The sequence below is a fragment of the Eumetopias jubatus genome, unplaced genomic scaffold (genome assembly GCF_037043125.1).
Source record: "Eumetopias jubatus isolate StellerSeaLion01/CBP00866 unplaced genomic scaffold, mEumJub1_p1.0 scaffold_5, whole genome shotgun sequence".
Taxonomy (NCBI): Eukaryota; Metazoa; Chordata; class Mammalia; order Carnivora; family Otariidae; genus Eumetopias; species Eumetopias jubatus.
The window spans coordinates 3,051,830-3,079,062 of NW_028274811.1; the positions used below are offsets into that span (position 1 = coordinate 3,051,830).

The following is a 27,233-nucleotide window of genomic DNA, read 5'->3' on the forward strand; positions in this document are numbered from 1 at the left end:
GCTTCTTGCTCGTGTCAGCCCCTCCCAGTAGGTCCTGCTTTGCAGAAGAGGAGTCCGTGGCATCGGGAAGTGAAGAGCCCGTCCAGGGTCACCCAGCTGGACATAGGCAGCAATGGGGCTGCTCCTCTGTCCTCCTGCTCTGTTGGCAGAACTCTTTGATTGGCAAGTGAGGTAGAGTGTTTCAGGCAGCAGGAAGAGCCCGTGCAAAGGTCCTGAGGTGAGAGGCATGCAGGTATTGCAGGAGTAGCACAGAGACGAATTTGGCTAGAGCTGGGGTGAGGGAGACAGAGGGAGAGTGGTGGCTGATGGGCTCAGGGGATAACAGAGGCCCAGATCATGCAGGGGCTCAGAGGGACGGAGAGGAGCCAGCCTGTGGTCATGCAGGTGGGCCACACCTGGGACCCAGCATCCACTCTCCTGACCCTCCCCTGGCCTCCCCAGCCCAGGGCCCAGAGCAAAGCCCAAGGCACAGCCTTACATGGAAGCACATCACCTCCCTGTCCTTGTCAGCTGTCCCTGTTGACTTAGAGATTTTGGAGACAAAATAGGGACCCTGTCACTCAGAGCGGAGGAGGCTTATATGAGCTTTTCTGTGCCCCATTCTAGCAGGAGCCTGCGAGAGGGGGCTACTCGTCCTGGGGGCAAGCTACAGTGCCCCCCGCCCTCAAGGGTCTCAGCTCAGGGCATTTGGGGGCTGTTTGGGGGAGGAAGCAGGAACTGCCTTCCGTTCCCCAGTCCTCATTCTCTCTGTGAAGACGCAGCAGGGAGGGCCCTGTCCCGCTCACCATCACTGTGGCCACGAGGGAGGTCAGCCCGAGTGTCTCAGCATGAGGGACTCCGTTTGCTCACCGTCAGAATGCAGGGGCAGAGCTAGTTGGCTGGTTGGTGGGAGGTCCCTGTCTCGTGCAACGGCCACTGCCGCAGGCGCTCTGATGCGACCCCACCTGCCTCTCGGCTCCTCAGCCAGCACACGTCAGCCACGGGGCTCTGTCTCACGGTCCTTGTCCACAAAAGGAACAATGCGGCTTTTTGAAGGGGTGGTGGTAATGTCATGTAAGAAAAGCTGGGCCCTGCCCCTATCCACCTCTATTCCGGTGACCAGCCTCGCTCGTTTCTCCTGGACCTCGGGCAATGGCAGCCCCACACTCCTGAGCCTTGGCAGACGGTCCACGCGTGCATCGGCAGCTCTGGGAGGTTTGGGGAGCCCAGGCCTGGAGGATGGGGATGGTGGGGCAGGGCGGCTCCGACTGTGGCCTTTGGGGCCGGTTTCATAGCTGGAGCAGCGGGACTGAGGGGGGACTCTTTCTGCCCTGGAGGCAAAGGCAGGAGGGAAAGGTAGCTGCCAAGACCACCAGCTTTCTTTGCCCTTTGTTCCGCTCCCGCTCGGGAGCACCCTTTATGGGTTCTGTTCTGACACAGGTCCTTTGGGAAGCTGTCTATTACTCTTACGTGAGCGCATTTTGGGGGATGCTGGTCAGAGAGGTGGCCTGGTTCTCGGCCAGGCCCATCCTTGCGTCAGACTCCATGCTTTCGTGGATTCATTCCTCACAAGAACATGGCAAGGAGGGAATATCATCCCCAAAGTCAAAGGTGTGATATGCGCAAGGTCAAAGGGTTAGTGATAGGCAACACCAGAATCCCATCACCCCTCCACCCTCCCATCCACCCCCCACCTACCCAACCCCTTTGTCCATCCACTACCCCCATCTGGCCATATCCACCCACTCACCCCCCCAACCGTCCCCTACCCTTCTACCACCTACCCATCCACACCCCGACCCAACCTCCTTGTCCATCTGTTACCCGCCATCTGGCCACTCTCCACCCATTCATCACTCATTCACACGCCCATCCTTCCACCCCCTTCTGTGATGTCCCAAGGACTAGTCTGTGCCCTGAGGAGACACAGGTAACTGAAATACATGACCCTTGTCTTCCCAGAGCTGGAGGGTTAGTGCAAAATCAGTCATTGTTGCAAAGTCACATTTAGGTGGGATTTTTATTCTAAGGTGATTACATAAGGCAAAAATCTTGCATGACCCATTCCTCCTGAAAATCTCCCCGATTGCCCCTAAAATGCAGGAATGTACCATCTCTCTGAAACCCCACAGGGCCAGTATTTGCTCCAGTGCTGGGGGGGGGAGGGGATCAGGCGCAAATAGCTTGGGCTGGTATTCAGGAGCCCTTAAGGACCAGAAAGGTTTTCGCCACCAAACCCCAGAAGTCCAGCTGGAGACTCTCCCTCACACAAGGCCTGTGGGAACCGAGCCATACTTAGGGGCTGGTAGACTCATGTCCCCGTCTTAAATTTACTCCAGTGCATAAGGGAATATAGCCTCGGTATTTAAATCGTTTCTCTCATGTTTCCCCTAAACACATATAGTTGGTGGTGAGCCAGTGAGAATGTATCTCCATTGCACAGCCAAGGGACAGCTAGGGACTCACTCCCCTACCCATCCAGCACCTTCACGCTCATCCCACAGCAGACCAGCCAGACAGAAACAGATCAGACCTCTACCTGTGCACCCTCTATACATGAATGAGTCGAGGCCCAGAGAGGGGCAGCAGAAAGCCTTGAGTGAGATACCCATCGTGGCTTCCTGGGCCTGCATGCCAGTGCAGGATCATCAACAGGAGCACAACATCTTCAACAAAGGAGGTGAGAATCCCATTTTGCCCGGAGGGCTCAGTTCTGGGAACCATGGCAGAGAGGGAAGGAACATATTGGATGGGGCAAGGCTAGAAGAGGCTTCCAGGATGGCAGAGGGCTGTGGAATGCACAATGCTTCTGGGCCCGGGACTGTGCCTGTCCATCTCTTAGGGGCCTTTGGGAGGAATGGTTGGGTTTGTTCTGCATGGTCCCCAGGGAGCATTTAGGCTTTAAGTACATGGTTTCCACCAGACACAAGCGACTGCTTTATCTGGTGTTAGCACGGAACCAGGAGCGACCAGCTCTGGGAGGAACAGACTGCTGCCCCAGCCTCCTTAAGAGACTGGATGTTGCTTCTGGCTTGACGCTTTCCTTGGAATCTTCCAGGATGGTTTCAGGCATGCACGGATTTGCCCAAAAAGCTGCCTTTGGACCATAAGCTGCTTCTCCACCGTGTTTGGGAAAGCCTGTCCTTGGTGTAAGTAGGACAGTCTTGTTATAGCTCCTTATGTGCATGTTCCAGATGCTTGGTTGCTTTTGTTATCTCCCCGTGCTCCCTGGACATCATTGGAAATGCAGGGCAGGCTGGTTCTGAGGTCTCCAAGTCCCTGACTGTGCTCTCTGCACCATCCCGCTGCCTCCCAGGTGGGACACAAGGAAGCTTCAGGAACACAGGCCAGACATCGACATCCCGAGGGTCCCAAGTACAGAAAGCTGTATGCAGTTAAGAGTGCAGCTCTGGGGTGAGACTGCCCCAGTGGCACCCCCGTCCACACCCCCCAAGTGTGTGGCCCAGAGTGTGTTACTTCACCACCCCAAGCCTGTTTCCTCAGTGGTAACCTGGGAATATTCCCTGCCTGCGTGTGATGACCCACGCAAGACACTTAGCATCATGCTCGATAAATGTCAGGTATCCCAATTTTCCTCATTATTAGTTTGACTCCTCCATGATCCCAGGAACCCCTTCCCCTCACTAAATAGTGATGGTGGGGGATGGCGCCTGGGTGGCTCTGTCGGATAGACTCTTGGTTTTGGCTCAGGGTCGTGAGATCAAGCCCCGTGTTGGGCTTTGCGCTCAGCATGGAGTCTGCTTGAGATTCTCTCCCTTCCCCTCCCCTTCTGCCCTTTCCCCTGCTCACATGCATTTTTTCTCTCTCTCTCTCTCAAATAAATAAATAAATAAATAAATAAAATATATATTTTTTAAAAGTGATGATAGGGTGGTTGACAGTGAATGATGCTTTTTTGCCCAGAGAAAGAAAGTTGGTAGAGCAGAGAGCCCCTTGCAGAGCCTCCCCCATCCCTGCAGAGCCCACATACCCCTAGAGCAAGAGACAGTGGATCTGGAAGGAATCGCCCCCCCCCAACCTCCTTCCCACTCTAGACCTCTGGGGAGCCTGGCAGCCAGCCCAGCTCATGAAAGGGTCTCATGTATTTGAATTTAGTCCATGTTATGGCACTCATTTTAAAACTGGGGAGAAGCAATATCTGGACCTTGCCATGAGTGCCTGCCTCCAGGCTGAAAAAGTGGGTGAAACCCGGTCATGCACAAGACACACAAACTCCTTCCTGGGGGCTGGCAGCACAGGAGGGGGTGCAGGGTGGTGGCTGCGCTCCAGCCCGAGTGAAGATGGGTGGCCAGGGAGCCCTTCTCCCCACACGCCCAGGTCTCCATGTTCAGACCCCTCTGAAAAGGGCTGCTCCCTCTAAATGAATTGTGCCGGTGGGCCAGGGACAGAGGGGAGACATCCACATGATTCCTGTGCCTGCCTCCCTGAGCCGCTGGCTGGCTTTGCAAGAGAAGTACTTTTATTCTTTGCAAGTGCAAGCCATGCCCTCGGTAAAACGGAGGGCTTGGAAAACCAGCTGCACCAAAGCTGCACTTGCTTCAGCTTTGCCTTCTTTTTTTTTCCCTTCTCCCCACTTACTGTAGCCAGTCCCCCCCATTTAAATTTTGTTTATTTTTAAAAACATTATTAAGTCAGAGATGAGACAGTCTGCCCTGCCAGAGCTGGGTTCTCTCTTTTTAATTATGGAAGTGAAATTCACATAACATAAAATTAACCAGTTTAAGTGAACAATGCGATGTATTCAATACACTCACAGTATTGTGCCACCACCACCACCACCCCTACCTAGTTCAAAAGCATTCTTGGCACCCCAGAAGGAAACTCCGTATTCAACAACAGTCACCCCTATCCATACCCCCCACTCCCTGGCAACCACTAATGCACTTTCTATCTCTATGGATTTGCCTCTTCTAGGCATTTCATATAAATGGACTCATATAATAGGTGGCTTTGTGTGTCTGGCTTCTTTCTCTTAGCATAATGTTTTCAAGGTTCATCCACGTCCTAGTGTGTGTCAGTACTTCATTACTTTTTATAGTGGAATAATATCCCATTGTACGGCTGTGCGGCATCCTATCCATTCATATGTTGATGGACATTGGAGTTGTTTCCACCTTGTGGCTATTGTGAATCATGCTGCTTTGAACAATCCTGTACACGTGGTTTGAACACTTGTTTTCAGTTCTTTGGAGGTATCTATCTAGGAGTGGAATTGCTGAGTTTTATGGTAACTCTGTTTTACTTTTTGAGGAACAGCCAGATTCGTTTAGATGTCACTGAATACCTAAGTATGTGCGCCAGCCTGCTCTACACTGAATGTTTGTGTTCCTCCCAAATTTATATGTTGAAATCCTAACCCCCAACGTGCTAGCATTAGGAGGTGGTCTTCTGGGAGGTGATGAGATCAAGAGGGTGGAGCCTCATGAATGAGGTTAATGCCCTTATAAAAGAGACCCCAGAACTCCCCTGCCCCTTCCGCCAGGTGAGGACAACAGGGAGAAGTTGGCCATCTCTGAACCAGGAAGCAGGCTCTCACTAGACACCCAGCCTCCAGAAATGTAAGAAATAAATTTCTGTTCTTTGGAAGCCACCCAGAAATACCCTTTGGTATTTTCATTATAGCAGCTCAAATGGATTCAGACACAGCCTACACCAGGTCCCAGCTTCATCTCACTCTCCTCGTAGCCCCAAAACTCGGCCTCTCTTGGCTTATTCTGACCATGTCACAAAGGGCTTCTTTTCCCCATCTGCCTGCCAGCTCATACAGGGCAAGACAGAGCCCACAACCAGATGGCAAACACAGCCCCCTACAAGACTGGTGATAGAGCAGTTCTTCGCATACCGTGGATCACTTGGAATTCTTTGCAAACAGGGTTGATGAATTATAGCTCCAATGTGATGAGCAAACTGGCATTTTGCAATAACTTTGCAAATTATTACAGTGTCTAATAGTAGTTCCAAGTCTGCTGGGCTTGTTGCAGACCCTTCCCCTGGATTTGTCAGTCTATACTGACAATAGGCTGGGCAGAAACTCCTTTTTTGTGCTCTCTTCCCCTCCCTAGGGAGATACTGAAGTCTCATATAGGGTTGGAAGTGTTGGCAAATTCTAGCATGAGGGTCTCCAGATATTAAATGGAAACCAGACCACCTGCCCTGGCTCAGAGGTTCGGGAGGGAATAACCAGTGTGTGTGTGTGCCCAGGTTCATAGGATAAGTTCATGGAATAAGAGGGAGTCGGGAAGTCATGTGATCTAAGCAACCAGCATCCTTATTTTTGTCTTCCTTGCTCCTTATACCTGCTGACGGGGAATATTCTTCCCCTGACACTGGACGAAAGTTCTGTTGTGCCCGTGACATTCCTGGTCACCTTCCATCCATCACTTTCAGTTCCAAAACACAGGTTTGATTTGGAAATTATGTAGTCTACCCCAAAATTATTATGAACACATCATTTGCATTCAAAGGTCTTAGAAGTTTCAAAATGGGGCATCGCTCTGCAATCCCACCTGTCATTTAATTAGAAAACTTTCTGCTTCTGAAAAATCTCTCTTGGTTGGCACACAACAGCTGGTCCTCAGGGAACCATAAAGCTTACCTTCTCATCTTGCTGTGCTGCCTTTGGCCGTGAGCAAGCTCCAGGTTTAACTCAGGGCCTTCCCACTCACCGGGCTCTCTTGCCGTAGTGGGGGGCATCTCCAACTAGGGAGGGTGCTCTTCTTGCCTTGAAGAAAACTGGGACTATGCCCAGGCTGATCCAGGCCCTGCATGTGGGGAAGGCTTTGAAGTCAGCTGTCCTGAGTATGGGTCTCAGCTCCTTCTTATAGAATGTGTGACCTCAAGAACGTCACCTCTTTGGGCTCCATCCCCTTTATCTGTAAAATTAGTGATCATATCCCCACCTCCTAAGATGTAGAAGGACAACATGGTTTGACACATGTGAAAATATTCAGAGGACAGTAGATGCTGGGCTCATGTCATCTGTTAGATTTATCGTTGCCTTCAGAAGAGCGTGTGGCTCTTGATCTCAGGGTCGTGAGTTCGAGCCCCACACTGGGGGTAGAGATTACTAAAAATAAATAAACTTTAAAAAAACATGTATTGTTGGGGTGCTTGGGTGGCTCAGTCGTTAAGCGTCTGCCTTCGGCTCAGGTCATGATCCCGGGGTCTTGGGATCGAGCCCCACATCGGGCTCCCTGCTCGGCAGAAAGCCTGCTTCTCCCTCTCCCACTCCCCCTGCCTGTGTTCTCTCTCTCTGTGTGTGTCTCTCTGTGTCAAATAAATAAATAAAATCTTTCAAACAAACACGTATTGTTTCCTACATGCAGATGGAAGGTAAATGACAAGTTCCAGTGGGACTTTTCTAGGGCTGCATCTCTCCCTTCAGATTTTCCACGTCTCAAGAGAAAGCACAGCTTAGGAAAAGTAAACCGGGGCGCTGCTTAGGTAATGCTCCCCAGCTGGAGGCTCTCCCACATGGAAGTGGTTAGCACTCTGGCCCCCGGGGAAATGCGAAGAGGGACGTGTTCCTATAAGCTTGGCTCAGTTCAGCTGGGGAGCAGGAGACAAGGGAGAGGCTGCTCGGTGCCTCCTGGCGGCTCCCTTCCTGCCCTGCAATAGAGGGTCCTTACTTTTGGGAAGATGGCAAGACTGGCATCAAGGGCATGGTCTTGGTTCAAGTGTGTGCCGTGGGCAGGCCACATCGCCGCTCTGAGCCTTGGTTCCGCGGTCCTAAAACGGGCATTAACACCAACTTAAGAGAGACATTGTGAGGCTTCCTGGAGATTTGGCCTCCCCCAGCACTATGCAGAGCCTAAGAGACGCAAAGTGAGCCAGGTTACAGTTGGGGGGAGGAGGGGGGACACCGGCATGCATCCCCACCCACCCAGGAGAACAGGAGAAAGGCAAGGTGATTCTTCAGTTAAAGATGGAGGAAGGGAAGGGCCTGGGGTGCTGAGCCTGCACCCTGGGGAGGCCTCAACTCGTCCCCCAGGGCATGGGATGGAGGACAGAGACAAGACCACCCATTCCCCTAGCTACTGTCCTAGGGTGAAAGGGGAAAATCTCTCCCCGAAGGTATGCAGATGTCTTCAAGCTCTGGAAAGAGGACTGACCGGGGGCTCCCTCACTGGCCGGGAGTCCAGCTGCCCTGTGGTTTCCCTCACTGCCCCCCCTCCGGCCAGGTTTGGGGATGATCCCCATGTCACCAAGGCAGAAAGAAGCAGGGCGGATCTGCTTTCCCCATGCTGGGTTCCCAAAACTCAGCCCCACCCCCCATTCCACTAGGACGGTTGCTCTCTCAGACCCCGGGAGCAGCCCACTGCCCATGCTTTCTCTAAATTTGGATATCCTCCTGGCACTGGGTTGGGGACAAAGAGGGCCTGCTGGTTAGAAGCACCAAGACAGAAGGACAGAGAGAGGACTGTGGGAGCCCCAGCGCTGGAATGCCTCAGATCCAAGAGATTGGGGTGCATTTCACCAAGGACTTGGTTGTCGGAGTGGTCTTAGAGGATGCGTAGGCATTCACCAGGCACGGGAATGAGGAGGGAAAGGGTGTGGCTGGACAGGGAGACAGCCTGGATAAAGAGCAAAGGGTCTGTGCACGCCAGGGTGGGGGAGGAGAGGAACGGAGGGGGGGAGGAAACCAGGCTGGATTCCTGCAAAGGGCTTTAAATGCCATAAAAAAGAGCTGGAACTTGATCCCTTAGGCTGTAGTCACAAAGCGGCAGCCCCAAGGCAAAACCCAGACTTGAAGATGTTGAGCTTCTAGGGATTTTTTGGCCTGGAATGTATTTTTTAAGTGTGATTTAGCAATTAAAAATATGAGACATTTCAGGGGTGCCTGGCTGGCTCACTCGGTAGAGCGTGTGACTCTTGAACTCGGGGGTTGTGAGTTCGAACCCCACGTTGGGAGTAGAGATGACTTAAAAATAAAGACATCTTGGGGTGCCTGGGTGGCTCAGTCGTTAAACGTCTGCCTTCGGCTCTGGTCATGATCCCAGGGTCCTGGGATCAAGCCCCGCGTTGGGCTCCCTGCTCAGCGGGAAGCCTGCTTCTCCCTCTCCTACTTCCCCTGCTTATGTTTCCTCTCTCACTGTCTCTCTCTCTCTCTGTCAAAAAAATAAAAAAAATAAAATCTTTAAAAAATAAATAAGTAAATAATAAAATAAAGATCTAAAAATAGGGGACATTTCACATAAAAATCCTGTTTTCTGGCTTCTCTTAAAAAATGGAAGGATCTGGAAACAGTTTGTTGTAACTGCCCCCTTTAGGTATACTGTCTCTGGGGTGCCACAATCCCCACTCTTCCTTATTGTCTCCCGAGCCCTAAATCTCCTATCATTCACCATCTACTCTGGGGCCTGCCCTCTCTTTTCTCTTTGTAAAGAAAGGCTTCTTTGAACCACATTTCTGCCAAATATCAAATATAGACCAAGAGGCCTGTCTCATCATTTTTTGCTAATGAGTCTGTTCCCTTGATCTATGGAACCCACTTAGCCCTGTAGGGCAGAGGGTTTGAAACCCTGCCAGGGAGTCACTGGATGAGTTTGTCGGGATCCAGAGTTGCAGACAACAGAATCCACTCCAGCTAGTTTAAGGAAAACCGATTCATTAAGGGATAGGAAGGAAGACAAAGCTTCCATGAATGGCTCCCTGAGCCACCTCCGAGCCAGCCTGCCAAGAGCACTCCTGCCAGATCAGTTGCGGCGGGGGGGGGGGGGGTTGTCGTGTCTGCTGGCTCGGAAGCCCACCGCCTCTCCCTGCAATATGGGAGCCCTGAGCCCCACCTCTGTCCCCATGGAACTCAGCTCAGACGTGACCGATGGGCAGGGAAGTTTGTAACCAGTGTTGCAAGGTGATGCTTAGGGGGAAGCATCCAGAAGTGAAAAGGGTGATTGAAAGGTTTGGGGAGGCCACAAATGACCATTGACCACTCGAGCTCTGGGGAAGGGAGGAGTGTTGGTGTCTAGGGGGGCGGGAGTCACCCATCAGAGAGACATAGCCAAGCCACCCACCTGGCCCGGGGTGGTCTTGGACCAGGAACTTCACACTTACCAGGAGGCTCCTGAGTTCCCCAATACAAAGGCAGTGCTCATAGAAAAGACAGCCTCAGACGCCCGGAGCCTGGGGTGGTCCCTGGCAGGCCAGCCTCCTGGCAGCTTTGCCCACCCCCCTGGCCAGGCATCTTCACTCGGCTTGCACATGCTTCCCTCCCGACCCAGCCCTGCCTGCTGGTCCCCCCAGGAAAGCTGTGTCACGCTTGGAGAACTCTTTGTTCTCTTCGTGGAATTCAGAGGAAGATTCTGCCAGCTTGGAGACTGGGCTGGGCTCTTTCCCAGCAGCTGATAACAGCTGGGATTAAAAGATGAAACACTGAGCAGATGTCTGATTTCCAGCTCAGCCGGAAATCGAGAAGCCAAGGGTAGGCGTCCAGACCCCTGTGCCCTGTGGCACTCGGGTCTGCCCCGCCCTCCTGGTGGTGGCTGTGTCTGTCCTCAGAGCCCCACGCACCCAAGGATCCCACCCGATGGGGCACTATCAGCGAGCCACGGATTCCCTGGGGGCCATCTGTGGAGCCCTGGGGGCCCACGGCCAGGACCCCTCATGAGATCAGGGGGCTCAAGCTGGATTGTGAGTTCCAAGCCTCAGTTCCTGGCAGGCAGAGCGGCCTCTTTCATTTTGATTGCAACATTCCCCCAGCGCCTGGCTGGTGCTCAGCCCTTGAGCAGTAGGTCTTACGTAAGCCTCACAACCCCAGAATGTAGATGCCATGTGATCCTGGGCTTGCAGACCAAGAACCCGAGCCTCAGGGAAATGAGGTGAGCTACCCAGGGCAGAGCTGGGATTCAGCCCAGGTCTGGGTGGCTCCCCAGGCCTCCACGTGGGACCCCTGCACTGTGCACCCTGGTCTGCAGGCTCTGCAAGAGAAACCCAGAAGCAGCATCTCTGCCTTCTAGAAGGTTCCTTTGGCCAGGAGGCATTCATCAGAGTCGATGCCCACACCGATACCCGAGTGAGTATTTCTGAGCTCCCGCTCTATGCCAAGCACTAGGCATTGAAACAGACAAGATCTGTCCTGTCAAGGAGCTTACATTCTCACAACACGAAGACTGGCCGTGGGCAGGTGACAAGATATGGTGATGGCACTGGGGACCTCGGTGGAGAGAGTGTCACTTGAGCTAAGGTGACATTTGAGCTAAGGCCCCAATGACAGAGGGAGCCAGCCACGGGGAGGTGGCGGGGCTTCCCAGGCCAAGGGCCACCTCCTCTGAAGTGGGACCAAGGGTGGGCACGTGGGAAGAGCAGAGAGAAGGTCCGCGTATGGTTCACAGGAGCGGGGGCTTTGAAATGAGGGCACAGGTGTAGCCCCGGGGCCAGAGCGGTGCGGGCCAAGAGGAGGCATGGAGGAAGGCTTGGAGGGTTTGCTCAGGGGAAGGAGACGCCCTGCGTGACACAGGAGGAAATGAACAATGTGCTCACGGTTGCTGTGGGGACGGGGGACAGAAAAAGCCCAAGGAAGTCAAAGCCCACAGAAATACAGCGTATCTGGGGGTCATACTTCATAATGTCCAGGGAAGGGACAGCGGGGGGCTCTGACATCGGCAGGACGGTGGGAGTCTCCAGGCCCTTCTCCTGCAGACCCTGCCGAGGGAGGGTAGCAGGGCAGGAGGTCGGGCTTGGCGCAGGGGCTGAGGGGGGAGGCCACCCCATCTGAGGGGCCCAGTTGGAACGGAGGCTTTGTCCGGTTGTCTTAGAAACAGAAGCTGAGGGGCACCTGGATGGTTCAGTCAGTTGAGCGTCCGACTCTTGATTTCGGCTCAGGTCATGATCACAGGGTCGTGGGCTCAAGCCCCAGGTCAGGTTTCCGGCTCAGAGCACCGTCTACTTGAGATTCTCTCTCTCCCTCTGCTCCTTCCCCGACTCACTCTGTCTCTTTCTCTCTTACATACATAAAATCTTTTTCAAATTAAAGAAAAAGAAATGGAAGCTGACCCTGGTGGATTCTAACGTCAGACTCAGCAGATTTCCATCTTGACTGGGTCATCCGCAGAAGAAATCAGATATGGTTGTTTTCACCTGGGAAGGAATTCGTTTCATAAAATTTGGAAATCAACTGGGCAGTGAGCTCTCTGGCAGGTTTGGTGGGGCTGTGAGCCGAAAATCCAGCTGACACGTGCAACTTGAAACTGGCCACCTGGAGAAGGGTTTCCTGCTGGGGAAAGGGGCTGTGAGGCACTGGAGCCAACAGTGCTGGGGAGCCTGAAGTCTGATCCCGGGTCCCCAGGGCCAGAACCACCCAAGCGGGCTGTTTTCCTACACACCCTTTGGTCGGTGTTCACTGTCCTCAAGCCATCAATCCTCAATCCTGCCATCCATCTCAAGGCCCTTTCCACTTCTAGTCCCTTGCCTGGCTTGGGAGGCCCTATCATCTCCCTCCTGCATGACTACAACAGGTGCCTACCCACCCAGTCCCCCAGCCTTATTCTTGCAACTCTACTTCTAGTGACATTCTAATCTTTGCCTCTATGTTTTCAATTTGCAAGCCATTTTGTGCAAATATTCGCTGGACATTCCTATTGTTATGTTTTCTGTTTTTGAAAACCCGCATCCTCTGAGTTGCTTTTCCCCACTTGTTTTGGCCTCTGTCTTTCATCAAGAGACTCTCTCAGCTGTCCAGCACCTTTGGTTCATTTTTCATGGTGGAAACCTAAAAAAGCCAATTAGCAGCTGCATGGACAGAGAAGGAACTGTTCAACGGTGGCTTTGCAGGGGTGGGAGCTGGATGGATCTTTCTCCTGGGCTCATCAGATTCCCTAGGATGAGCCCTCTCAACTCCTGCCTGTAAGCAAAGGCCTGGTTGACCACGTCCTGGAGCATTGTTGAGGAAGGAGATGTGGAGGCACCTCCATATTCCATGTGTAAACTTCCAGTTAATGGTACTCCCCCCTCACCTTTGCCTGGCGTCCTGCAGGCTAGACACTGTTTTTCTGTCTCCAGAAAATAACTGACCCCCCCCCAGCTCCAGGCTGCCACCTAGCTCGAGGAAGGGCAACTGTCCAGATTAGGGGCCAATACCATCTCTGTTGAAACTGACTCTGCCATTATAGCACAAAAGCAGCCATAGACAGTCCATAAGTAAAGACATGGCTGTGTCTTAATAAAACTTTATTTACAAAAATCAGTGGTGGGCCAGATTTGGCCCCTGGACCATAATTTGAGACCCCTGGTAACAGGTGCTTCAAGTTCCTGAGCTTTGGGTTTTCAGCATGGCAGGTTGGTTATTCTTGAGTGTTCCCCATTGCTGGCTTAAATTTTTGTCTGTCCCATTTCTGTACAGGCAGTAACCCCTCATTGGTCTCCTTCCCAGCTTCCTAAATATTACTGCTGGAGCGTCTTCTCCTGATTTCTCTGCCTTTGGAGCTCAGGGTTCTGGACATAGTAGAGATAAACGTATGCACTCCATCTCCCATCTTTAACTACCGGGCAGGCTCCTTTTATTTATTTTTTCATTAAAAAAATTCCCTCAGGTTCGTTCCTCTTTTAAGCATCTAGAACTAACATCAATTAGGGTTGGTTGTGTGTCTTCGCCAAATGGTACTTTTCTGTTGTTGTTTTAATAAATTCATTGAACCACATAATTAATGAATGTACCACGTTAAGTTAAAGACCTCTGTGAAGAATTAAATAGAAGATAACTCCCTCCTTTCTGAGGCCCTGCGGGGGGGCGGGGGGCTGCCTGCTCACCCAGGCAGGGCAGTGTTGGGCGAGCTAGCTCCCAGAATGCTCTCTCTGGGACCATGGCCACTCTCTCTGCAGGATCCAGAGCCTGGAATGTGGCCTGCGTGGTCCCTGCTCTGTAAGCAAGGCCCCCTTTCCCAGCCCCTTGGCCCAAGGCCAGGAGAAAAGAGGCAGTGAAATAGCAGGGTTGGGGGGAGGGGGACTTTGAGCCTTAGCTTTCCTGGAGAGGGATCACTATTTATCTGTCAGGATGTCCCATTAGCTCTAGGCCCTATGGGGTGCAACCCCAAACAACGGAGCCCAAGTCCCAAGCAGCCTGGAAACGGTCAGAGGGGGAACAGAGAGGCCGGTGGCTGGTGCTGTCCTGGGGGCCTCCCACTGGCCAATGGCTGCAGTGGGCTGCGCAGGCTGACCACCAGTCCCCAAATTGTGACAGGTGGGCTCTGCCACTTCTTTCAGGCCCCTCCGCTCTCCTGAGCCCCGGCGTCCTCCTCTGCAGAATGGAGGTGCAGGATGGCCCTAAGGATCAGTAAGAGAGAGACACATTTGAGCAGGCCCAGGGAAGAAGGCTATTTCTGACACATGTCTATGAGGCCGTGTGGAGTTTCAGGCCGCAGGGTGGCCCTGGACCCCAAGCTGCTGCTCCGTGGGTTCTGGGAGACCAGGGAGGGAGGGGGCAGGTTTCCCCCCTGCGCATGGCTCGGTCTTCCCTTCTGAGCCGGCGCCGCTCCCGGGCATCCGTGCCCCGCCCCCGGGCATCCGTGCCCCGCCCCCACTGCACCTGTCCCTCCGAGACTCCCAGTGCCGCGTCCTGATCGGCTGCTTGCGCGGCTCCTCCCAGCTCCTCGGGCGCCTCCCCAGTCCCTGGCACCACGGGCCCTAACGTTGGACGGACGGCCGAGCCAAAGGCTGGATAAACAAAGATGGAGAACTCAGGGGATGGACGGATGGGCAAACAAACATCCAGGTGGAGCTTTGGTTACCTGGAAGAACAAAGTCGTTCATTCACCCCACGCAATGTCCTGAGCCGTGTTTCGACAGAGGGCTCAGTGGGTGGATGAATCATAGTGAGGAAGCAGTGCCTGAGTAGAAGGAACCGAAAGACAGCAGGCGTTAGGGCGCCTGGGTGGCTCAGTCGGTTAAGTGTCTGCTTTTGGCTCAGGTCATGATCCCGGGGTCCTGGGATCAAGTCCAGCCTCGGGCTCCCTGCTCCGCGCGGAGTCTGCTTCTCCCTCTCCCTCTGCCCCTCCCGGTACTCATGCTCTCTCTCTCTCTGTCTGTCTGTCAAATAAATAAATAAAATATTTAAGAAAGAAAGTGAGCGGGGTGGAGGAAGAAACAGCCAACAAGTGAGTAAACAGAAGGTGAACTCGAGAGACATCTGAGCGGATAGATGACCCGTGTCCACACGTCCATGGTCACCCCTAAGGGTGTCGGTGTCTGCGAGCTGAAGGAGTCGTTCCCAGGGTCCCAAGGAGGAGGGCTGGTGAGGAAGAATTCACAAACACTCTCTTTCTGTCTATTAAAAAAAATAATAATAATAAACTTTGAATCCACTTCCAAGTATGTTTGGAAAGAGCAGAGACAGCTTTCATGAAGGGTAAATTTTAAGTGCCTCATTCGGAGTTGTGTTTAGGGACCTTCGGAAATATACGCAGTCCCTGCAGCGAGCACTAAAATGCGCATGAGACAAGAAACATATGCCGCGTATGACGATGTCAAGCAGGCTGACTGCCAGTATATGTGCTTTGCTGTCGTTGGAATATTCGGCAAGTGTTCCAGAAAGAGGCCTTTCCTGAAATGGAGGTCAATGAGAATACTCCCCCTTCTCATAAATCCTTGGGAAAAAAAGCAGGCCTGTCTCCCACACACATGTGGCTAATTATCTGGGGGCTCAGGGCTCTCCCTGGAGAGTGGTTAAGAGGCGTTTCCCTGGGCTCCATCTGCCCCAAGTGGTTTCCAGCAGTTCTGGCTAGAAAGACCTTGCCCTTGGTTCATAAACGTTTGGCCACTTTCCTGCCCCAGTGGGCAGAGCGGGACAGGCAGATGTACCTAAAAATAAAGATCGCATCTTTTCCTTTCCCCGTGCCCACCGGAGATCAGACCTGGACACAAACTGCTGGTGGACACCCTAGAATCCAGAGCCTCTTTCCACGGCCAGTGGTGACCAGCCACCTTGGTCCAGTTTAGCTGGATTCAGCCTGGGCCTCAGACCCAGCTCTCAGAGGACCCAGGCAAACTAGATGTGGTCCCTGCTTGTGGGGCTTGGGGGCTGGCAGAGAGACAGATGGGCAGATGGCTCCATCCCAGTGTACTAGGACTATAGCAAGTAAATATCCCTGACCAAGAGTGGGCAGGCAGCCGGGAAGACTTCTCAGAAGACAGTGTGTGTCTTAGGTGGGTCTTGAAGGATGAGTAGGAGTTTTCTGGCAAGAAATGGGAGAAAGGACATTGGAGACATGAGCAACACAGCTCAGGGGCCATGATGTTCTGGCAAAAGTTGGGCCAGGAGTGATGTATAGAGGACAAGTCCGGGGTGGGCAGAGCAGGCCAGAGGGGGACGTCTGGCTCAGCTTGAGAGGGCTTTGGCCAACCAGCTTAGACTGTGTCTCAAGGAAGTGGGGAGCCTGTGGATGGCTTCAAAGGGAAGTGGTATGATCAGATGTGTGCCCTGACCACCAGGTAGAGAATGAGAAGAAACAGGGAGCCACAGAGGAGGCTGTGACCATCAACCCATAGAGAGATGCTAGCACGGGACCCCGTAGGGACAGAAAGGGGACGACTATGATGCTTTCTCTTCTTGACTGTGATTTGGGGCATGTTACCTAACCTCTTGATGCTATGGTTCCACATCTGTGAAATGGGGATAATGGTGTCTGCCACATGGGGTTGTGGTGGAGCTTCCAGTAAAACACAGAAAATGCCAGAACAGCGCCGAGGCATGGTCAGTCACACAGATCAGCACCCTGTGGCCTTTCGTATTTGGAGGCAGTGATCGGAAAGTGTGACCAGATGCATCCACCCGCATTCCCAGGGTCTATGCGGTAGATGATGATGCTATTCACAAAGGCTGGGGAATCAGATGGAGAAATGAGGTGGGAACGGGGAATGAGGACCTTGGTATAGGCTATTCAGCCAGTTTCCACCAGAACGGTGAGGGTCTTCTGTCCCAGCTGAGAATAACCCCTGAACTCTGACACCAGACTACCCCGGGGCCAAATCCTGGCCTTGCCGCTTGATGCTGTGTGACCTCAAGCCAGTGACTTGCCCTCTCTGAGTGCAGTTTCCTCCTCAATAGGATGAGATAGAGGGCGGCTGTGCAAATTTCATAAGGATTGGCGTAACAGAGCTCAGAACAGCACCCAGCACACAGAAATGCTTACACTTCCCAACAGTAGTAGGAGTAGAAATAACCTCGGGTGTTTATAAGCCCAGAACAAGTGTTCCAGGGTTTCGTAAACTCACAACTTGACTCTAGCCCCCCATCCCCTGAGCACTCAGAAGGCAACATGGCACCATGAAAAAAGCACATGAGGCTTGAAATATTTTGTAGGAAAGACAATGATGTTTAAAGAGAGAGGAGAAATCAACTGGTTTCTTACTGTGTTTGCTGGACCAGCAGCAACAACATCCCCTGAGAACTTATTAAAAATGCAAATTCTTGGGTCACTCCAACCCCACTGAATCTGAAACTGGGGGGTGGGGCCGAGCACCCTGAACACTTTCGAAGGTAACCCCAGCCCCTCCCACTTCCACCAAGCAGGACGGGACCCAGGATGGCAAAGGAGCTGCGTGAGTCTGGGGACACCAGATGAATGGTGTGAATAGATAGGAGAAGCCCCAGGCAGAACCCAATTCTTTTTTAAAAGAAAAAAAAAAAGGCCAGTGCTTTGGAATTGGACACAGCTGGGTTCGAATCCCAGCTCTGACACACACAAGCCGTGTGACTTGGGACAAGTTCCTTCTCTCTAAGCGTCTTTTAGTTCATCTGCAGGGTCAAAGAGCTGCCACCTCTTGGCAGGGTTGCTGGGCACACTTCTGGCACGTGGCAGCTCCACAGGTAGGAGCCCCCCTTCCCTGCTCCCCGTGGCATCCCAGCACCCCCTCCAGAGCTCTGGGAGCAGCCAGAGCAGCGGGGACGTCTGCCAGTTGCCGAAGGTTGACCGAGAGCTGTGCAAAGGACCTGGGGTCCGCCTCCTAACACCATCACACTGGGGGGTTAGGATTTTAATATCTGAATTCCAGAGGGGCAGATGTTTGGGTTATAACAATGATGTGACATGGATGAACGCTGAAGACATGATGCTAAGTGAAATCAGCCAGACAGCAAAAGGACAAGTCCTGTAGGATTCCACATTATAGTGAAATATCTAGATATCTAGAACAGACAAGTTCATAGACAGCAAATAGATTAGAGGTTGCCAGGGGCTGGGGGAAGTGGGAATGGGGAGTTCGTGCTTAATGGGCACAGAGTTTCTTTTGGGGCGGGAGGGAAAATTTCAGAACGAGACGGTGGTGATGGTAGCACAACGTTAGGAATGTGCCTGATACCACTGAACTATACACTGAAAAGTGGTCTAAAAGGCAAATTTTATGTTATGTATAATTTACCGGCATTTAAAAAAATAATATGCTAACAAAATGTGGAATACACATACAATAGAATAGATTATTCAGCCTTAAAAAGGAAGAAACTTCTTTTTTTTTAATTTTATTTATTTGAGAGAGAGAGAGAGAGAGAGCATGAAAAAGTGAGCACGAGCAGGGGGAGCAGCAGAGGGAGAGTTCTAGAAAAGCAGGCTCCCCGCTGAGCAGGGAGCCTGATATGGGGCTCAATCCCAGGACCCTGGGATCATGACCTGAGCCGAAACCAAGAGCCAGACGTTCAAACCCACTGTGCGACCCAGGCACCCCACCACCATTTTTAAGAAATAATAAAAATGTTTAAAAACAGAATGTCCTACACCAACGCCATGGAGTGAATTGTATGGTATGTGAAGTGAATATCTCAGTGAAGCTCTTTATAGACAGTAATGCTGCCCCAAACACAGGTGGACACAGTGTGGCTGACCATCCCGGGGCCAGGAGAAAGATCTGCAGGTGTCGGGGTACCAGGGCCTGCCGGGCCCCGCCCCTCTGAGTGGGTGGAGATGGCAGGTCCCTGCTCAGCACCCCTGTGACCTCCCGGCCCCCGGAAAGGCCCAGCGGCCCTGAAGGGCAGGGAGCCCCTGCTTTATGAGGGATGGGGCAGCTGGAAGACAGTGGGGTCACCCCTAAGCTGGACAGACTGGGCAGATAAGGGCCGGGGAAATCAGACCCCGCTGAAAGTCTCCAGAGGGCGTGTGGGTCTCAGCCTGGGGCTCAAGAGGGACAAAGGGTGAATCAGTCAGGCCCCTGGGGAGTGTGAGTCAGTGGTGCAGGGAGACCGCACGGGGCTAGCAGCCTCATGGGCCAGGTTGCTGGCAGCAGCCCCTCGGGGACCCCATGAAAGTTCCCACACCTCTGGGAAGCCCTCCTCCCTCCCCCACAATGTAACAAGAGACACTAGTGTGCTCAGCGGGGAGCCTGCTTCTCCCTCTCCCACTGCCCCTCCCCCTGCTCGTGCTGTCTCTTATAAATAAATAAAATCTTAAAAACAAATAAAAAAAGAAAACCGGAAACCATCACAGAGAGTCCCTGGGGGCAGGGCACTTTTAGACAGTTGTCAGGGAAGATGTCCAGGAAGCACAGCTAGGAGTCAGCCGCATAGAGATGCGCGAGAGCGCCAGGCAGAGGGAATGCTTCGTGCAAAGGTTCTGGGGCAGGACTAGGCCTAGCAGATTTGAGAAGCAGAAGGAAGGCCATGTGGCAGAGGGTGGGAAGTGGGGGGGAAGCAGGTGGTACATAGGCAGTGTTGAGAGCCTCCTTCCTTCCTCACGGGCTGGAGTGACCGCCCATCCCAGTTTGCCTCGGACTGCCCCAGTTTTAGCACTGGAAGTCCCAGAAAAGTCCTGGGCACGCTACAATGGTTGGTCACTCTCGTGCCCACCTGCCCCCATATTTACTAGATGCAGAAGGTAAAGCCGCCTGGGCCCTGCTGGGGGCTGGCACGCCTTTCCCTCCAGAGAGCTTTGTCCTCCTGTCCTGGGCAGCCAGGGGTCCACGGTCCAGGGCCCCTCGGGTCAGGTCACCTTGGAGCAGGTGGCTCATGCTAAGTGGCCAGATTTTTCCTGAGCCACCATGCTGGCCACGCTCCACAGACCTCCAGCTGCCTGGCCTCACCTGCCCTTTTCTAGAACCTTCTGCGTGGCACAGGGCGGGGCTTGTAACCTGCAGGTTATGAGGAATTCTCATGAAAATCAAAGCTCCTACAAATGGCTTTTTAAGTTAAAAAATAAATAAAACAAAATTAAATTAAAATCTCATTCTCTGAAAGCAATAAATCCTGGCCTTCATTAAGTTCGGAGGGATACCCTGGCCCATGTGTCAGTGATTAAGGCTTTGGGGTGCACGGAGAGTTGAGGAATTTGGTTTATTTGGGGGGTGCTGGTTTCTGTGTGCCTCCCTGGATCCTGTTCTCCAACAGGAAATGGAATCTCGGGATATGATGGGCTCTGGGGAGAAGCTGATCTGTATGAGCATAGATCTGGGTCTGGCCAAGCCCCGGTCACCCCAGGCCCTCCCACCCAACAGCAGCTTCCCACAGCCGGTGACCCTGATGTACTCCCCACCTGCGCAGCCGTAATTCCTTAGGATCCAGTACCTTTCTTAGCCTGGCTCCAGCGCTTTCCATATGCAGGGCAACTTCTCAACCTCCACCTTTGAGAGCCCAGGAAGGTCCTTCTTTTTTCCAGAGTCCCTCCCTAAACTCCCCTTCCTTCCACTCCAGTCCAGCGGGCAGGTCAGGGCCTCTTCAGCCTTCAGAGATGCTCTCGTGGGAGGGAGGTACCATGGTGTGTCTTGAGCCCCGTGGGAGGGAAGTACCATGGTGTGTCCCGGCCCCTCCAAGGGGCTTTTCACTCTTCCTGTGAGTTTGCTTCATCCCTTCCATAGCCCGAGCCAAGGGCAGTGGGGAGGGGGCTCTGCCAAGCCCAAAGAATGGCCTGTGACCAGGTAACCCCAACATGGGGTACCCATGTGCCTTACAGCTGTCACTCAAAAGCATTCTTCAAGAAGTCCCTTGAAATCTCTGGGCTAAGACACACATCCCTTGACCAGAAGCCCTTCCGTGAGCCCCATCACTGATCCAGAAAGTATCCACCCACATTCTGCTTCTTCCCGAGTCCTTCTTGCTCTTGCCTCTGGATGAGACATTCCATATTTTTAGCGCTGGTACCTCAACCACGGTCCATTTCCCCGAAAATAAGGAACTGAGGCGGGCAGCCTTGGTGCTGGCCCAAACCTCAGCTCCTGATGAGCTCTGTGACTTGGACAGGTCACCTTCCTTTGGTCTCTGTCCCTGTTCACACCCACATCTCTGAGTGATGAGCAGGATTAAAGAGAGGGCAGAGGCACTCAGCGGGTGGCAGCGGGTCACCCCCCCCCCCAAGGCTCACTGCTCCCACCTCATGGGAGCCCTTCCCTCCGGGACCCTTGGGTCCAGTGCGCCACCGGCATGAGTCATAGGTCTGAACTCCTTGATCCTGTTTTAAACACTTTATTAAAGCCGCTCCTGACTCAGAGAGGAAGCAGCCTGGAAACAGCGGGTGCGTCGGATGGCGTGAGGAGGGCATGCCAGAATCCGGCTGGAGTCAGTACAGGCTGGTGCTGGTGGCAACATGTGGCCTTTTAATTCAATATTTAATTCACAGGCCTCTGAGAGCCATCCCCAGCCCCCTTCCTTTGTGTGTGGGTCCCATGTTCTAAAAACTATAATTATAATAAATACCAAGAAAGGGTTCTGGAACCTGTGGACTGGTGGGCACCTCTCACCTCCAACAAGCATCTCCTTGTGTGGGAGGCAGGCAGCAGGGTTTGGATGCACACGCTCGGGGTCTACACTGCACGGCCCCACCTGCTATCAGCTGTATGACTCAGAAGGTCAGTTCATCTCTCTGCGCCTCAGTTTCTCCTTCTATAAAATGGGGATGACAATGGTAGCTTTCCTGATAGGTTCACTGTGAAGAGTAAATGGGTCAATACCGTGGAGCCGAGATTGGTACCAACCGTAGAGCAAACAATAAATGGTGTTCCTCCCTGTTATTTTTATTAAACACCATCAGGGGGCCTCTAGGGCTGTCCGCTACTATCAGCTCCTTTGGAGAGAACAGGAGGGTCCACATTTGAGGCCCTCTGTGAATGTGAGGTTGGGGTCCCCCACCAGTCTGCCCCCCCCCCGCAAGATGGGCCCTGTTCATTCAGCCACTGAAGGGCATGATATCTAAGTGGGCTTGCCCGATCTGGTCATGGGGACTGTAGGAATCTGTCACCAGTCTGGACACAATCCCCGTCCCAAACAAACATTTTCCCTACCACCCCAGCAGCCTGTGGTCTTGGTTTTCCAAACTGCTTGAGGGCCTTCCAAAACACAGCAGGGCTCCCCGTAGCATGATGTATGGTGGAGCCTTTGGGCGCAATAAAGTCCTGCAATGAGCTGTATTTGCTGAGTAAGAGGCCGTGATTTTAATTCCCGAAGGATGACATGGCCCTCGATGCTGGCCAAGCTCAAGCAACCTGCCAGGTGACCGGCTACTACAGGAGGCAAAGCCCCTCCAGGAGGGCCGTGGCCCCCAGACCCTCCCCGAGGTGTCCATAGGACGCACCTGCCCCCACTCCTGTGAGGGACAGGGGGCTTTGTTAGCCCAGGCAAGGAAATGAGCAGGGAGAACACTTCCCTTCCCCTGAGCAAGAGTTTCCAACTCCAAGATTGGTCTGAAACTTAAAAAACAAAATTGTCTTGGGAGGTGTTTTCATGATCTGGTCTTAGCCGCTCAAATCGAGGGACCTCCCCTGCCTCCTCTGCTCAGCACGCACCCCCACGATGGCCCCCGGGGCCTCGGGCAACTGCACGCAAGGAGCTCCAGACTGAAGGTCTAGAGCATTCAAACCACCTGACCCCCAGGCTCCTTCCCAGAGTTCTGGGAAGAGGGTCAGAGAAAGGGGCCCCCAGTGCCCATGAGGAGGGCCAGGTCCTAAGGCTGCAGGAGGCTCTGGACGCATCCTGGGATGATGATAAGAACTCAGCCTTGGTCACAACAACCCAGGAGTTCAGAGGACATGCGCTGGAGTCACACAGACCTGGGTTCGAGTCCCTGTTCTGCCATCTCCTCACTGTGTGACCTCGGGGACACCATCATGCCCCGTGACTACATAGGCCAGGCTCTCGGCAGACACTCACCTGTGGACAGCCGTCAGCCACACCGCCAACGACATTTCTGTGGTCTCTAAGAGGCCAACCTGAGTTCACACTCATGCTCCGGCCCTTGGGAGCTGAGAACCCTGGGAGCATTTGTTTTCTTTGTTTTAGCTTTTGGTAAAATACACACCACTTAAAACTTACCATGTTAACTATTTTTAAGTGTGACAATTCAGTGGCATTAGGTATATTCGAGGTGTTGTGTAACCATCACTGCGATCTATTTGCAGAACTTTTTCATCCTCCCGAACAGAAGCCCCGTCCCCATTAAACACTGACCCCCGTCTCCCCCACCCAGCCCCTGGTACCCGCCCTTCTGCTTCCTGTCTCTCTGAATTTGATGATTCCAGGCACCTAACATAAGGGCAATCAATCATACAGTATTTGTCTTTTTTGCAACTGGCGTATTTCACTTAAGATGACGTCCTCATGCTTCGTCCGTGGTGTGGCACGTGTCAGAACACCCTTCTTTTCTGAGGCTGAATAATATTCCATTGTGTGAACACAGCACATTTTCTTCATCTCGTGCCCCGTCCGTGGACATTTGGGTTTTTCCACCTTTTGGCTGTTACCTCTGACAACATTTCTTGACGTCTCTGAGTCTCCTTTTCCCCAGTCGTGAGGGAGAAGAGAGTGGGAAGAGATTAAAGCACTTTCTAGGGGCACCTGGCTGGCTCAGTCATTAAGCGTCTGCTTAGGTCATGATCCCAGGGTCCTGGGATCAAGCCCTGCATCGGGCTCCTTGCTCCGTGGGGAGCCTGCTTCTCCCTCTCCCACTCCCCCTGCTTGTGTTCCCTCTCTCTCTGTGTATCTCTCTGTCAAATGAAAAAAATTTTTTAATTAAAAATCTTAAAAAAAATAAAGCACTTTCTAGAACTGTGTATAGATTCAATAAGATGAATTGCACAAAAGCCTCTGTCCTCGGAGGAGCATGGGAAGGGCCGAGGACTGGGTGACCTGGAGAACACGGGGGCCTGGGCAGGCTGTCCCCCACATGTCCAGGCCGTAATAAGGCAGACATAGCTGGAGGAGGAGTCCTGGAGGACGTTGGTGCCAGGGAGGCTCGAGGAGGCCACCACTTTGAGAGCCACCTCCTCAGGCTTCAGACCTCCAAGAGAGCCTTTCCGGGTGTGGGCCCCACATTGGATCTGGTCAGTGCGTGAGTTCTCCAGCCCAACCAGAGATGAGGTTTTTATGAGTTAGAAATGGTTCCATGTTGTCTGGCTTCAAACGGTACTTAAGAAAACCATCATCCTCCATGGTTACTTACTGGGCAGATGGTCGTCACGGGCATCCAGAATCATTTTGCAGCAAGTTGGAGCTCAGGCTGGGCCTGAAACCTCGGGATGTCTTTGAGAAACCCCATCCCCAGGCCATGCAACCCCTGCATCCTGGTTCCCAGGTCCCCAGACAGACCATGAGGAGGGACATGGGAAACCCCCAGCCTGTCCATGCGTCGGGACTCAGACCCTGCCCACAGAGTCACTGACCTGCAGCTGCCATGTCTTAGGCTTTACCCACCCTGGGGGACACACAGGAGGCTGTTGACATCAGGGCGCCATGTTCTGAAGGCCCAAAGGCCCGTCCAGCCAGTTACTTCTTGGGATCCCCAATAGGCACCCTTTTTGTGCCTCTGAGCTGGCGCTTATGCCACGTGCTCTTCTGTTCAGTAGTTCGGCACGGCAGCCGTCTCCCCTAAAATTCCATCCGCGTGGGTCGGGAACCTGAGGCCCAGAGAGGCTGAGTAACCTGCCCCAGGTAAACAGCTTCCATGTCAGTCATGTCTTTCCCATCCTGCACTGCCCCCACCTGGCTGGTGTGTGTTGCCCACACCTCACGGATACCCCTGTGGGTGGCATCCCCCACCGCTGTGTGGGTCCCACGCAGCGGAGGGGAGAACAGCACGGTCTGGGCTTCATCATGCGCAGATTTTCCAGCTGGAACCGTTTTCCCAACAGCATCCTTAGGCAAGAACTGTCCTCCCCCTCAAAGCCTCAGTTTTCCCATCTGTACATAGCAGGCCAATCAGGACCTACTACTCCCAGATGCCTCCCAGGGCAGCCTGAATGTCTGAGTGTGTGCTGATGGTGGGAGAGGTTTTCCCACTGGAGAAAGGAAGGGAAAGAGAAAAAACAGCAAGGAGAAAGTTCTGGGGCAAACCACTGGGCCAGAGGCCTGCTTTTGCTTATTGGCACAAAAGATTGACCAGTTGTCGATTTGTGAGTTGTTCACACTGAAGCCTCTAGTATCTGGTTTGGGCTGGTCTGGGAGAGGGTTCAAGAGCATCAGGTTCATTCTCTTCCTCTACCAAGGCCCTTTCAGTTGGGAGTCCTGTCCAGCCTGCTGGGCCTGCAGCCCCACAGGCCCTGGATGCCTGAGGATACCCAGGCCCTGCCCCACTCCAGGCCTGCTGGGAACTTCCCCAAAGGCTCTGGGAGACGGGGCACCGCACCCTGCCTGGGCAGCTGCTTGCCTGTGAGCACCCCTCCTCCTTGGTCCCTCTGCCTAACCATGCCACCCAGGAGAACCACCAGACCAATCCATTCGTTCAGCCACCACAGCGAAGGCAAATGTCTTCATCTGGCTTGAGTTAACGCAGACAGAGAATTTTATAGTCGTACCCAGTAATGACCAGCAGGAAACCATGGTGTGCTTTAGCTTTCAGACCCAGGAAGAGCCTGGCTTACTGTCCCACCTGGGGGCCCCTTTCCTGCCTTGTCCCTCATCTCAGCCTGAGACCCAAGGCAAGCAGCCTTGCTGAGCCGAGCATGAGCTTCTGTGGCCTGGTGAAAGCTCAGAAGCCGGTGACCAGCGCCCTGGGCCTTGTGAGTGAAAGTGGGCCTTTTCCCTCCTACAAGCAGAGGAGCATGATGCTGTGTGTGCCAGTGGGGTTCCCATTCCCACACCCTCGCTCTCCCTGAAAACAGATGTGCCCAGAGAGGAGAAAGGGCCTAATACCAGGCCAGCTGCGCACAGGAGCTGGGAAGGAGACCGGGATGTATGTTTTGGCCACAACGGGCCTGAGATGTTGGTGAGATTCACATAGAGATGTTAGGTTGGCAGGTGACCGAGCGGCGTGGGCTCAACTGAGGTCATGGACCTGGAGGTGCTCCATAAGCTGCAAATCCCTCACCAGGGTGAGGAGCTGTTGTCTGTTATGAAAGTGCCAGAATCTCGGCCGTGCCAAGTCAACATGGCCCATGGGCGATTCCAGCACAAAACTCAAGGTCTGCGTCGGGTATTGAGGAAAAACAAGGGCCATATGACCGGCAGGAATTTCTGCTCTCAGAACTCAGGGCTGCATCACTTATATGGTCAAATGATCTTCAACAGAGAGGCCAAGACTGTCCAGCGGGGGAAAGACAGTCTCTTCAACAAATGGTGTTGGGGAAACTGAATATCCACATGTAGAAGAATGACTCAGAGCCCTTACCTCACACCATACACAAAAATTAACTCAAAAGGTTAAAAAGGCAACAAAAGCAAAAATAGGCAAATTGGACTACATCAAACTTAAAAACTTCCATGCAGCAAAAGAAACCGTCAACAGAGCGCAAAGGCAACTTACAGAACGGGAGATGATATTTGCAAGCCATGTGCCTGATAAGAGGTTAATATCCAGAAAATGGAACTCTGGCCATTCAACAACAACAAAAATCCAACTAAAAAATGGGCAATGACTAAACATTTCTGCAAAGGAGATATACACATACAGATGGTCAACAGGCACATGAAGAGATGCTCAACAACACTAATTATTAAGGAAAGGCAAATTAAAACCACCATGCAGTATCACATTATACCCCTTAGGGCAGCCACTACCAAAAAATAAATTAATTAATTAATTAATTAAATAAAATATAAAACAAAAACCAAGTGTCAACAAGGCTATGGGGAAATTGAAGCCTTCATTGGTGGGAACGTAAAATGGTGTTGTCAGCATAGAAAACGATATGGAGGTTCCTCCAAAAATTAAAAATGGGATTACTGTATGACCCAGTATATACCTACTGCTTGTAGGTATACATCCAAAAGCACTGGAAACAGGATCTTGAGGTGGTAGTTTTACCCACATGTCCATCCCAGCACTATTCACAATAGTCAAGAGGTGGAAACAACCCAAGCATCCATCACCGGACAAGATGAATGGATGAACAATACG

At 52.8% G+C, this 27,233-nt stretch overlaps 1 protein-coding gene across 1 annotated transcript in view; it reads left to right on the forward strand.

The window, feature by feature from the left end:
- The window catches only part of COL23A1 (collagen type XXIII alpha 1 chain), a 305,334-nt gene that overhangs the window by 214,533 nt on the left and 63,568 nt on the right, over nucleotides 1-27,233 (forward strand). The window lies entirely within an intron of this gene.